Raw genomic sequence first — 10,220 nt, 5'->3', positions numbered from 1 at the left:
ATGTGTGTGGCATTGAAGACTCGAACCCAGGTCTCCATGCATGCTAGGCAACCACTCATACCACTAGGCCAAACTCCCAGCCTTCTTCCTATATTTTGTTGAATAAAAGTAGCAGAATTGACTAGACCTTACAGAGAAAGTTTTAAACTTTCCCCCATTCTTTTCTTATTTTCTTAAAATTGGTAACTTCTGATTTCTCCATCTCAAGGCTAGTGCTCTATCTCTGAGCCACAGCACCACTTCTGGTTTTGGGGTAGTTAATTGGAGATAAGAGTCTCACAGACTTTCGTGCCACAGCTAGCTTTGAACCAGGATCATCAGATCTCAACCTCTTGAGTAGCTGGGATTGCTGGTGTGAGCCACCGGCGCCTAGCTTCCTCATTCTTTATGATATTAGCTGTGACTTATGTTATATTAAACTATGGTCATTCTATACCTAACTTGTTCAATGTCTTATTTTATTTTTTATTTTAAAGTAACTGTACAAAGGAGTTTTACATCAACATTATTCAATGTCTTTTATCATAAAAGGATTTTGAATTTTATCTAATACCTTTTCTGCATCTATTAACGTGGTTGTAAACTTCTGCTTTTCATATATGTATGTGCATGTCAAATTTATTGATTTGTGTACATTGGTCCATCCTTATTTACTTTAGACTAATTTCATTTGGACATCTTAATATTTTGCTTCTATTTTTGAAGTTTTTTTGCACCTGCTAATGATATCCATCAAAAATATTGGCCTATAGCTTTGGGGTGTGTGTGTGTGTGTGTGTGTGTGTGTGTGTGTGTGTATGTACTTTTCTGATTTTCTATCAAGAGTAATGCTTGTTTCACAGAATTCACTTCTTTTCAATTTGAGGTAGACTTCAACCGTGAAGCCATCTGGTCCAGGGATTTTCTTGGACAGGAAAATTTTTATTTCTGTTGTTGAACTGTTTAGGTTTAAAAAAATTCTTCATGATTCTTTCTGGCTAAGGTATAATTGCCTAAGAATTTATCCATTTCTTCCAGTTGACCCAATTGTTGTTGTGGTTGGTCATAATATCTTCATGTTATAATTTCTGTGGATCAGTTGTAATGTGTCTTTATTTTATTTTTTATTTTTTGTTGGTTATGGGCTTGAACCCTGGGTCTGGGCACTGTCCCCGAGCTCTTTAGCTCAAGACTGCTGTCCTACACCTTGACCCACAGCTCTACTTCCCATATTCTAGTAGTTACTTGCAGATAAGCGTCTCATGTTCTCTAGTGCCTGGCTGGTTTTGAACTGTTATCCTCAGATCTCAGCTTCCTGAGTTCATTACAGGCGTGAGCCACCACGCCCAGAGCAATGTGTCTCTTTCATCTCTGATTTTGAGTGTTCTCTTTTTTCTTGATTTGTCTAAGAATTTATCAATTTTGTTGATCTTCTCTTATAATCTCTGTTTCTTTCATCTCATGTGTTGTCTAAATTTAATTATTTCTGCTGGTTTTTACTTTTCTTCTAATACTTGCTTTAATTTTTCTAACTTTTTGAGCTTTAGAAATACATTATACAGAAAATACACTATTTTATTCTGTTGGGTTCTTTTTTTTTGGTTGGTCATGGGGCTTGAACTCTGAGCCTGGGCGCTGTCCCTGAGCTTTTCAGCTCAAGCACGCCACCCTATCCACAGCACCACTTCCTGTTTTCTAGTAGTTCATTGGAGATGAATCTCATGGATTTTAGTGCCCAGGCTGGCTTTGAAGTGCAATCCTCAGATCTCAGCTTCCAGTGTAGCTAGGATTACAGGTGTTAGCCACAGCACCCAACTATTCTTTTTTGATGGAGTTATTAGTTGCTATAAACTGTACTTAGGCAGTTTTAATATATTCTATTTCCATTTTCATTGGTTTAAATATATTTTTAAAATTTCCTTGTGAATTTCTTACTCTTAGTATACAGACGTTATGTAATTCTTCTTGTCTCACGGATGCAAAAATCAACTTAATATATTAATATTCTCAGGCAGAGAATGTACCATTTGTTAACTAATATGAACAGATACTACACTTGCTCTTAGCCCAAAGGCCGAGAAGTATTATTTAATTTGTATAGCTTTCAAATTGCTTTTTTTTAAAGTCCGTGAGACCTTTTTTTTTTGCCAGTCCTGGGCTTGAGCTCAGGGCCTGATCATTGTCCTTGGACTTTCTCAAGGCACTTGAACCACAGCAACACTTCTGGCTTTTCCTATGTATGTGGTACCAAGAAATTTAACTCGGGTCTTTGTGCATGGTAGGTAAGCACTCTATTACTAGGCCAAACTCCCAGCCCTCAAGATTTTTTTAATTAATGATTTCTAACTATATTTAATTGTAGTCAGAAAAAAATCAATTGTTTTGAAATCAGTTAGGACGAGTTTGTAGTCTGGTTTCTGAAGTAATTTTTGCTTTATATCCTGAAGTATTTTTAAGATAGTACACAAATTTAGTGGCTATGGTTAGGCCTTGATGGGTTCTCTTTTCTTCCTTTCTTTCTTCCTTCCTTTCTTTCTTTCTTTCTTTCTTTCTTTCTTTCTTTCTTTCTTTCTTCCTTCCTTCCTTCCTTCCTTCCTTCCTTCCTTCCTTCCTTCCTTCCGTCCTTTCTTCCTTCCTTCCTTCCTTCCTTCCTTCCTTCCTTTCTTTCTTTCTTTCTTTCTTTCTTTCTTTCTTTCTTTCTTTCTTTCTTTCTTTCTTTCTTTCTTTCTTTCTTTCTTTCTTTCTGCCAGTCCTGGGGCTTGAACTCAGGGCCTGGGCACTGTTCTTGAGCTTTCTTGAGGCTAGAGCTCTACCACTTGAGCCACAGCACCACTTCTGGCTTTTTCTGTGTATGTGGTACCGAGGAATTGAACCCATGGCTTTGTGCCATCTATACAAGCACTCTACAAATAGGCCACACTCCTGGCCTATCTATTTGCTATGCAATGGCTATGGTAGATTGCTCCTAACTACTGATGCCAACCTCCATACGTTTTTTTTCCCATATTGAATACCCTCTTGCAAGCCTAGTTTCTTAGAATGAGTTGAGTTTCACAAATCAAATACACCAACATTAAATTAGATGGCAACGTAAAATGGAGGTGCACTGGGAATACAGACTTGTGCTAGTATTTTTCAAGTATACACTATATGATTCCAATATATAGGTAGGGTTGATGGCTACAGGAATTTATGTGGGATTTGTTCATGCATGTAGTGGGTGGATAGGGAGATGAGCTCATCTTCAGAATATACATGAGGAAAAATAGACATTTTCGTATTTGTAATGAGTCATTATTTCCCACCTCTCTCTGCATTTACTGAGGCCGTCTAAATATAGCTAGAGCAGTGCTCAAATTAGTATGTATATCAAGATCACGCCAGCATATTGTTAAAAGTCAGTTTCTGATTCTGGGTTGGGATACTGCATTTGTATCAGCCCACCCCAGATAATATTGGTACTACTGTCCATAGTCTACCCTTTCATTAACAAGATACAAGGATACAGTCTTCTTTTAGGCCCTAACTGCGATTTTTGGACACTTCTGAACTAAATGATGTACCCAAATATAGCTCCTAGGATGCTATAATATGGAAGTTGTTGCAAGTAGCCATTATAGAGCACAGATACAGCATCTAAATAACTGTCACTCTTGAACACTCTTGTACAAAGCTCCTACTGGAATTTGAGGGAGAATTGGACACATTGTTTTAATCATGCTCCAGAGAAGTGTCATCTTGTGGCATTGGGTTGCTTGTGTTTCAACGTTTTCTTTTCCCCTTGTCAATCTCATTCCCTCTATTATCTTTCTGAAATTCCTCTGGCCAAGCTCAGGAGTTCACACACACACACACACACACACACACACACACACACACACACACACACACACACAATATGAAAATCCAGACAATGAATGTTGTAAGAAAAAAAAGGTCAATCTCCTTTCATAAAACTCAGTCCAGGATCTTTAATTACAGACCTTGCCAGTAAAGTTAGCACTTACCAAGTGACCCAAATTGATTGTCCTGTTTCATTTGCCCTCCAAGGCATGTTTTTTTTTCAAGTCCCACTGTTATTATCAGAACTGAGCTCAGGAGAGCACTCATTCTCTTTGAATACTGTGGCCCAAATATGGATAAAATCCTTTCCCTTGGTTTCTCACAGCAAGTAATGGTAGCTAAAGCGTAACATAATAACAGTTTTTTAAAATTAGTCTTGTTATGTGCCAGGCTAGGAAGTTGGCATGAGTTATTTCATTAAATCTTCATAGTTATTCTGGAAGGCTCTTATTGTTCTCTTCATATTTGTGAAAATTATATGTGTGTATATGCTTCACTTGAGACACAACTCTACTTATGACTTTTTTTGTGGGTCATGGGGCTTGAACTTGGCCTGGGCACTGTCCCTGAGCTCTTCAACTCAAGGCTACCACCCTACGGTTGAGCCAAGCCCCACTTCCTGTTTTCTAGAGGTTAGTCGGACATAAAAGTCTTAGGTCCTTTTGTACCCAGGCTGGCTTTGAACCTTGATCCTCAGATCTCAGCCTCCTGAGTAGCTAGGATTACAGGCATGAGCCACCACACCCGGCTTTTTGCTAGTTAATTGGAGATGAGAATATCACAGACTTTTCTGCTTGGGCTGACTTTGAACTGGGATTCTCAGATTTCAGCCAATAGTACCTGTCTTCAAACCAGTTTTAACTAATGTGCAAAGAACAGGTTCTTTGTAAAAACAGAAACACGTAAATGGAAACATTTATCAAAATGAAGTGTACTTGATCTGGGAAAGTGGCCTAGAGGTAGAGTGCTTGCCTAGCACGCATGAAGCCCTAGTTTTGATTCCTCTGTACTGCATACACAGAAAAAACTAGAAGTGGCTAGCACAGCCTTGAGCAAAAAGTGTCCAAGGATAGTACCCAGGCCCTGAGTCCAAATTCCTGGACTGGCAAAACAAACAAACCAAATGGAGTATACCTTCATAGGAAGTCATTTTTGGAATGCAAGCCATGTTATTTGATTTTAATAGCCTTAAATGGTTGAACAAGGCGGTTTTAATTCAATATGTCAGTTTGTGAGTCCAATACATTTTGATCAGTATCACTTCTTTCATGGTTCTCTCCCATCTCCACCAATCTCCCAATTTACCTAGTTCCATTTTTACACACATATACTGAAAATAACTATTCTCCTATCCTGCCTCTCGTCATTCATCTAATCCCACTTCCCTTAACCTCACTGCAAGTCCCAGGCCCCAGGTACTCATTTTTAGATGATAAATTCATCATTCTAGGGAGTTACACCATTGGAATCCTCCTTGCATATAGTATAGTTTGGTTAATACATTGTGCATACATTTACATATATATTTTTAATTTAGCTGTAATTTCCACTTATGAGAAAAAAGGTATATCCTTCATCTCTCTGTGGCTGACTTACCTCATGTAATTTTTTTTCAGATCCATCCAATTCCCTGCAAATGAAGTAATATCAATCTTCCTGATGGCTGAGTAAAATGCCATTGTGTTGAAGGGCATCTGGGCTGTGGAAGCAAGTCTTTTTCCCTGTAGTGACAGCATGTATGTTGAACACTCTTATGAAAACAGGCCTTCAGATCACTTTACCTCAAAGCACTTAAGGCAGGCTCTGGTGATTTTTCAATAGGTACACCTCCATTTCCATGCTTTTGCTGATTAATTGGAGATAAGAGTTTCTGGAATGTGTCTGCCTGAGTTGGTTATGAATCACAAGCTCAGGTCTCAGTCTATAGAATAGCTAGGGTAACAGATGTGAGCCACCGTAGCACCCACTTTAAATTCTTGTTGTTTTTATTTTTTTTTCTTGAAGAAATTTTGCAATTATATAAAATGGAAAAAATATGCCTGCCAGATAGATGTTAAGCTGCCAAATATTTTTTTTACCTTTACAGAACACTACAAACTCTTAAAATGGTTTTTATTTAATCCTACTTTGTTAGAAAAGCCCAAACTTATTCAGGAAAGAAAATATACTTCACCTCTTGTTTTCCAAATAGAAAACAAAGCTTATGCAGCCCCTCCCAGTCCACATTTTTCTAGTGGGCAAATTTAATATTATGAGGCTATCTATGATCCCTGCCCGTAGTGAAGATGGGAGGGCTTTAGGCAAGAACGATAAGGAGCATACAGACTGAAAGGGGAAGCTGATAGTTACCAAAAATTTCTCCAAAAAAACCCAATCATGTGTTTAGCTCTAGTGTACAATATAATGGACACATTTGTGTTTTATACTCTTCAGTATAAAATTGTGTACGTGTTCATACAATCTCTCCTATGAAAAGAAACAAAGAAAAAAAATTCTTATTTAGGCATGTTATTGGGCAGGGACAGGAAGTGTTGCAGAGTTTTTTCATTAAAGCAAAATTGGAGAGCTATGTTGAATTCTTCAAAGACATATTTGTAGAAAGGTGTTGCGTTAAGATCTCTTAAAGATAACTTTGCTGAAGAACAATTCATGTAACATAAATTCAGCCTTTTTCTTGTTTTGCTTTTCTTTCTTTCTTCCTTTCTTCCTTTCTTTTTTTTTAGCTAGTCTTTGGGCTTGAACTTTGGGCCTGAGTGCCATTCCTGAGCCTCTTTTTGCTCAAAGCTAGTTATCTACCACTTGAGACACAGCACCAGCTCCAGCCTCTGTAGATTAGTTATCAGGAGATAAGAGTATCACAGACTTCTCTGTCCAGGTTGGCTTCGAATTGTGATCTTCAGATCTAAACCTCCTGAGTAGGTAAGATTATAGACCTGAGCGACTGGCAACTTCAATCTGTTCTTTTTCCAGTCCTGGGGCTTGAACTCAGGGCCTGAGCACTGTCCTTGGGCTTTTTCAAGGCGAGAGCTCTGTCACTTGAGCCATAGCACCACTTCTGGCTTTTTCTATGTGTGGCACCAAGGAATCAAACCTGGGTCTATCCAAGCACTCTTACCACTAGGCCAAATTCCTGGCCCTAACTTCAGCATGTTTTTAAAATTTAATTTAATTTATTTTTGTTGATTGTGGGGCTTAAACTCTGGGCCAGGGCTCTGTTCTGAGCTCTTCAGCTCAAGGCTACTCCCTAACTCTTGAGTCAAAGTGCCACTTCTGGTTTTCTAGTAGTTTATTGGAGATAAGAGTCTCACGTTCTTTATTGCCCACACTGGCTTTGAACTGTGATCCTCAGAGGTCAGCCTTCTGAGTAGCTAGGATTACAGGCATGAGCTACTTGCCCAGCTTCCAACTTGAAATTTTAAAGCACAATTCAGTTGTTTTTAGTACATTTACAGAATTGAGTAAACACCCATCCAAGAATTTTTCATTATTCCAAAAAGAAATCCAATACTCATTAACAGTCACTCTATTCCTAAGTCCATACAACCATTGATTGACTTGGTGTGTGAGTATGTGTGTGTGTGTGTGTGTGTGTGTGTGTGTGTGTGTGTGTGTGCGCGCACATGTGCGAGTGCATGCATGCTAGTAGTGGGGCTTACCTCAGAGCCTCTTGCTGTCCTGACTTAGTTCTTTCCTGAGATTTGAACATCGTCCTTACACTTGAGCCACAGCCCCACTTCTGGACTTTTTGGGTAGTTTATTTCTGATCAGAGTTTCAGGGACTTTCCTGTCCAGACTGGTTTCAGACAGTGATTTTCAGACCTCAGCCTCCTGAATAGCTAGAATTACACGCAGGAACCACAGTATCTAGCAAGATTTGCTTTTTCTTCCTAGAGTTTAACTTTAAATTGTGCTAACACCATTTTAAGAGCAAGTACAGATATCTTCCAACCACAAGGTATATGGGTACAAATCCTTTCCAAACACATACATACTTAGGTTATTGTCCTGCAGTCTCCTTATACACATTGCCTGGAACACACGGTATCCCTCACCTAAGCAGGCCACAATGACAGTCACACAGGAAGGCATCTCATGATCTGGAGATCAACTAGTGCTATAGTTTTCACACAAACATCTAACGCTCACCTTCAGTGACATTTGCATAAATGGAGATATAAATAAAACCCTCCATCATTTACATTGAAGTCTACGAAGACATGATTTGCATAGCTGAAAGTGAGGGAGCTCTGCATCGTTCTCATTTGAATCATAATCTACTCTAATGAATACTTTGATGGAGAGAGGTCACACATAAAGCTAAAAAAGGATATATTTTGTGTTGTCACATCCAAATGAAGCCAAGTTGACTACAACAAAAAAAATCTATATTTGGGGGTGAGATCAAGGGAGGGGGCAGACAAATGGATAAAGAGTGGCTGAATGCAGTCAGAATAGTCAATGTACATAAGTGAACATGGAACTAGTTAACAAGGGGATGGGTGAGGTTGGGAGGGAAGGGGAAAACAACGGAAGGGGTGATATTAATCAAGGTGAATTATACTCATAAAATGACATGTTGAATGGAAACATTTCTACAATGACGTAATGGTAATTTAAAAATTAAAGTATTAAAAATCTATAGTTAAACATTTCAAAAGTCAAACCAGCTCCAGTGGGGGTCACACTTGTAATCCTGGCTACTCAGGAGGCTGAGATCTGAGGATAGGCAGGGAGCGAGCCCTTGGTTGGAAGTTCATGGGGCTCTAATCTCCAATTCATGTGAGAAGAAGCCAGAAATGGAGCAGTGACTCAAATGGAAGAGCCTTGAGCTCAGGGAAATCACCTAGGCCCTGAGTTCAAGTCCCAGCACACACATTCACATACAGAGAGAGAAAGAAGAAAGGGAAATATACCAATGGAAATTTTGTTTTTGCAGAGCTGAAAAGTGAACCCAAGACCTCACAATTGTTAAGCAAATGCTCTGCTATTTGAACCCTATACCCAACCCCCAGTGCAACTTTTTGGGCTGCAAAAGATTCTAATTTTACAGCAGCGGATGTTTGTAAGAAAATATACTTTTACAAAAGTAGTGAGGCACTGCATCTCAAGTCTGTAATCCCAGCTGCTTGGGTTGCAGAGGTCAAAGGATGGCCGTTTCTGGTTAGCTCAGCAAAAAGTTACTGAGGTCTTCCCCACATCCAATGAGCTGGGCACAATGGTTTGTATTTGTACAGTTAAGAGGGGCAATACAAGTTGGAACAACGCTGTTAGCTAAAGCTGACCCAGGGCAAGAATGTGAGATCCTATGCAGAAAATAACCAAAGCAAAAGGGCTGGGGGTATAATGTAGGTAGTAGAGAAGCCTACAGTCATTGATTTCAAACCCTACTTCTGATAGAAAAAACAGATACCTCAAAAACATCTAAAAAGATAAACTGTAAGTGGTTTAAAAATATCTTAAGATAAAATATTGGCTCAGACACATAGAGCTGAATTTTTCAACGTTCATCTATCTAAATCTAAATGCAGCTTAAACACAGGATAGACAAAAGCCTGGGACTCAAAGTCCTTCACTGTGATTGCATCCAGGAGACACACACACACACACACACACACACACACACACACACACACACACACACACACACACACGATTCAAGCCTGTAAGCTGTCATAAAACCAAGAAACAGAAGCAATGTGGATAGATTTAGGATCAACAAATAACTGGGCCACAGCTGCAGGTGATGAGAATGCCTTGTTCATCTGATGAAGTCCCTGGGCCTTGCACTCCAGCTTGGCTTTGTCTTCTGACCTCCTCTTGGGTCTGCATCAGAATCTCTAACTAGTATTCCAGTTCAGCCATGTTGGCCTAGGAGGCAGAGCCAGGAGGTGGGGAGGGGCCTCAAAGGCCCACTGCAGAAATCCCCCTTGGTGCAGGTCCTTGTCAGGCCATTGGAGGAACTGTCCCCTAGAAAGCAGCTATTCCACAAAGCTGGGTTTTGGGGATGGGAATGGGGAGTGGGGAGCGGGGGTGGGGAGGGCTGCTTGTCAAATATCAGATCCAGTGACAGCTAAACGCTGCCCCTGTTTACCTGAAGGTTGGCCATCGCCCCAAAAGACGACTCTAAGAGTTCCTGAGGAACTCTACCAGAGCTGATTAGAAACTGAAAGAGCTGAGCCTTTGCAAGAGGCCATGTGTCAGTTCAGAATCAGAGACTCCCCTCCCTCTTGACTCCCCACTTCTCCAAGCAGCACCACTTCTCCATGGACACCTGTGTCTGACCCACATTCTAGGGGCCACCTGGGGCCACATGGCCTAGTGGCTCATCTCCTTCCTTCCAGATCAGCAGCCAGCTACCAGCAATGAGGAATGAGCAGTAGAGGTTTGACTCCACCACC

The 10,220-nt window shown here is 40.1% G+C and overlaps 1 pseudogene; it reads right to left on the bottom strand.

Annotated features, from left to right (window-relative positions):
* Positions 1–1,932: 1,932 nt before the first annotated feature.
* On the bottom strand, positions 1,933–2,065 carry LOC150041005 (U2 spliceosomal RNA; annotated as a pseudogene).
* Positions 2,066–10,220: the final 8,155 nt, after the last annotated feature.

This window comes from Megascapheus bottae, chromosome X (assembly GCF_031878675.1).
Source record: "Megascapheus bottae isolate mThoBot1 chromosome X, mThoBot2.hap1, whole genome shotgun sequence".
NCBI classification, from domain to species: domain Eukaryota; kingdom Metazoa; phylum Chordata; class Mammalia; order Rodentia; family Geomyidae; genus Megascapheus; species Megascapheus bottae.
Note: the sequence above shows the minus strand (reverse complement) of the source record. Positions and strands in the feature narration are given on the sequence as shown.